At 32.6% G+C, this 3,792-nt stretch overlaps 1 non-coding gene across 1 annotated transcript; it reads right to left on the bottom strand.

The window, feature by feature from the left end:
- Window positions 1-202: 202 nt before the first annotated feature.
- On the bottom strand, window positions 203-275 carry TRNAA-AGC (transfer RNA alanine (anticodon AGC)). The gene has a single exon. It is a non-coding gene; the product is annotated as a tRNA-Ala (tRNA).
- Between the last annotated feature and the right edge of the window lie 3,517 nt (window positions 276-3,792).

Raw genomic sequence — 3,792 nt, 5'->3', positions numbered from 1 at the left:
AAAGCACGCTTCAAATGTTTTTAAAAACTGTATGCATTCATAAGATGCCAACAGCAGAATTAAGTTAGGCATCAAGACAAAGAAGAAATACAAGAAACATACATATACATCATCTGGAAATAAATCATGGGCCCAAAAAAACATTTAATTTTTGTTTGTTTTTTGTGGGGGGAGGTAATTAGGTTCATTTTTTTTTTTTTAATGGAGGGACTGGGGATTGAACCCAGGACCTCATGCATGCTAAGCATGCACTCTACCACTGAGCTATCCCCTCCCCCAACCCCCAATTAAAAATACAAGGGTAACTGGAAAATATTTAGACCCAAATGATAATGAAAATAGTATCTATCAAAAATTGTGGAATGTAACAAAAACAATGCTTAAAGAAAAATATACAGTCTTAAATGCATATAAAACAAAAGACTGAGACAGAATCAAACTACCCATCTTTGGAAGTTTAGAGTTTTGGTCTTTTTTTTAACCAGCAAATTAATGGAATAAAAAAATAAACACTCAAAAATACAAGAGTGTTCTTTAGTTTTTTAAAAAAACTAATAAAAATTAGGCAGTCTCTAACTGGACTGTTCCAGAATTATTGCTAATGGTAGGAATGAAAATGTATCACTATAAATCCTGTAAATACTAAAAAGATAAAAATTATGTTTTATGGACTTTATACCATTAACAAAAAGGATAGTAAATCTTAGGGGAAAAATAATCTAACATAACCAACACAGTAAGAAATAGAGTCTATAATTTTAAATCTCCCTAAAAAAAGAAATCTATCTCTAGGACCAAAATTTAAAAATACCAGTCTCACCCAAACTCTTCCAGAATTCATATAAAAGGGGCAAAAGTTCCAACTTTTTATGAGTTGAATAAAATCTTATATAAATACTTGACAAAGACAAGGAAAGAAAACTATAGAAAAATGTCTCTGATGAACATAGATGAAAAATCTTAAAATATCAGCAACTTAATGCTGCAATATATTGAAGGGATAATACAACAAAGTGTCATGATTCTAGAAATGTAAGGTTAGTATAATATTTAAATTCAATCTGTAATTCACTACAATAGCAGAATAAAGATGAAAAATCATACAATCTTCTCAAGAGAAGTAGAATACACTTTGCATAAAAGTCACACTATTTTAATCCTTAGCAAACTAATCAAAAAAGGTAACTTCCTTGTTCTGATAAAGTACCTTTCAACAAACTTATATTAAATAACAAAATATAGAAAGTTTTCACCCTGAGATTTAAATTAAGACAACAATACCACTATCATCCCTTCTATACAATATTCTACTGGTGGTGCTAACCATTAAAATTAAAAATTACATATAAATAAAATTCACTAACTTTGGAAAAGAAAAGACAAATTTTCCATTATTTTTAGATAACATGATTTTATACCCTATAAAATCCAAATGAATCCAGGAAGAAACCATCAGAATTAGTAAGAAATTTAGCAAGGTCTCTGTATACAAGGTCAATATTAAAAAATAATTGTGTTTCTGTATACCACAACAAACAATTAGAGCATGATAGTTTTTTAAAGGATAAAGTTCAAAATAATATCTCAAATACTAAATACCAAAAAAACTCTTTAAAATGTTCAATATCACTATATAATACCTATAATACATTATTGAAATGATAAATAATGGAAGCTATTCCATAATCATGAATTAGAAAGCTCCATACTATAAATATGTGTACTCTCCCCAGATTGATTGATATATTCAACAAAAGCCCAGTAAAAATTCTAGTTGTTATTTTTTTCTTGGGTTGGCATTTTGACAAACTGTTTCTAACAGTATACAGAAATGCACAGGGCCAAGAAAAGACAAGATGATTTTCAAAAGAAAAGCAAAACTGGAGGACTTTCAAGACTTACTAAAATTAAAATAATCATAATGATGTTCAGATAGGTAATATAGCAGAGAAACATAATATAGAATTAGAAACAGACCCACACTTATACAGTCACTTCAATCATAATAAGGATTACACTGCAGTACAATAGGGAAAGGGTAGTCTTTTCAATAAATGGTACTGGGTCAAAGGAAAAATATGCATATTAATCCCTACCTCACACTATAATTCAAAATAGAGTCAAGATGAATTATAGATCTAAATGGGGAAGATAAAAGGATGAAACCTCTAGAACAAGCAGAGGAAATATCTTCATAGCCTTGGAATAAGCAAGAATTTCTTAACAAGAACCAAAAGCCCTAACAAGAAAGAAAAATATAAATTGGATGACATTAAAAATTTATGTTCATTAAAAGATCATTAAGAACATGGGAAAAGCAAGCCATGGACTGAGAAAAGCTATCAACAGAAAAACATAACTTACAAAAGACTAATGTCCAAACTATATATGGAACACCTTAAAATCAGTTAAAAAATAAAAGATGGAAAAGCCATGGAAAAGAGCAAAAGTTGAACAGGTACAACACAATTGAACAATACGGTCAATATGAGAAACACAATCACAATGAAATACCACTACACACATACCAGAATATCTAAAATTCTTCTTGTTGAGGATGTAAAGCCATGGGAGCTCTCATACACTGCTACTCTTGTGGTCTTTAGAAAACTGGCAGTATCCATTAACAATGAACATATGTTTATTCTATGACTCAGCAATTCTAGTCCTAGATATATGTATACTCCACCTAAATGTATGCATATGCAACACAATGATGTTCATAGGGGCACTATCTGTAAATGCCAAAAAGTATAGGCAAGGTGTTAGGTATATTAATATAATATACAGCAATAAGCAGGTGTGGACTATTGCCACATACAACAACAAAAATGAATTCCACAACCTAATATAAAAATGATGTCAGATACACACTAATCTTTTATGGTGGTAGATATCAGAACAGCAACTGTTTCTGGAGAAGACAGTCCTCTGGGTGTATGTGAGAGGAGGAACTCCTGTTATGTAGGTGATTTTCTATTTTATGAACCAGGTGATGGATACATAGTTATGCTCATCTTATGAGAATTCATTGAGCCATACCATTAGTACTTGAGCACATTTCTGTATGTCTATTCCTTTACAGAGTACATAAAATACATAACTCTTCCAACACCCTTAAGTCTCTGATCCCCTTGTCCTTTGATCTACAGTGATCTGAGTCACTGGTCCGATGCATGTGCTTGTTCCCAGGTCTCTGAGTACTTCTGGAGATAATATTACAATTTTTGCTCTCCAAGTCATCTTGGCCTCAGCTGGACTCTCAAGAATGCTTACAAAATCCTGTCCTCTCTCCAAACTGGCTCTCCTTCTCTCTCTCTCTCTCTTTTTTTAAATTTCAAATTATCACTACTTTAACAAATTTCCCCACCAGCTGACTTCACTTCCTCTGCTTTCATAAAACAGAAGTGCCACAGAGACCTCCCCACATCACACTCAAAACCAGGAAATTAGGCACAGAAATCTCACCTCTGATAGCAGGAAACACCAGGCTGAAGAGAGAAAACCACCAGTGCATACCTCAAATTCCTCACTTATCAGGTAGTGTATGAGTCTTTCTTTGACAGTATGTGAGCAGCAAGATTCCCACCATAATTTAAAGGACTTGGACAAATAGGAATAAACAACCTCTCTTTTTCCTCTTCTGCTCTCCCAGCCAGACAACTTATTTACTTTCCTGCTAATCTTTCCCTTCACTGCCCCCAAATACTTTCTCCTTTGTAAGACAAATGCTCTACCTCTGCTTTAGACTCACTAACCCTCTCATAATCCAGGATTATCCTCCAATAATGT

The sequence above is a fragment of the Camelus dromedarius genome, chromosome 4 (genome assembly GCF_036321535.1).
Source record: "Camelus dromedarius isolate mCamDro1 chromosome 4, mCamDro1.pat, whole genome shotgun sequence".
In the NCBI taxonomy this organism is placed as follows: domain Eukaryota; kingdom Metazoa; phylum Chordata; class Mammalia; order Artiodactyla; family Camelidae; genus Camelus; species Camelus dromedarius.
This window is presented reverse-complemented; position numbering and strand designations above follow the sequence as displayed.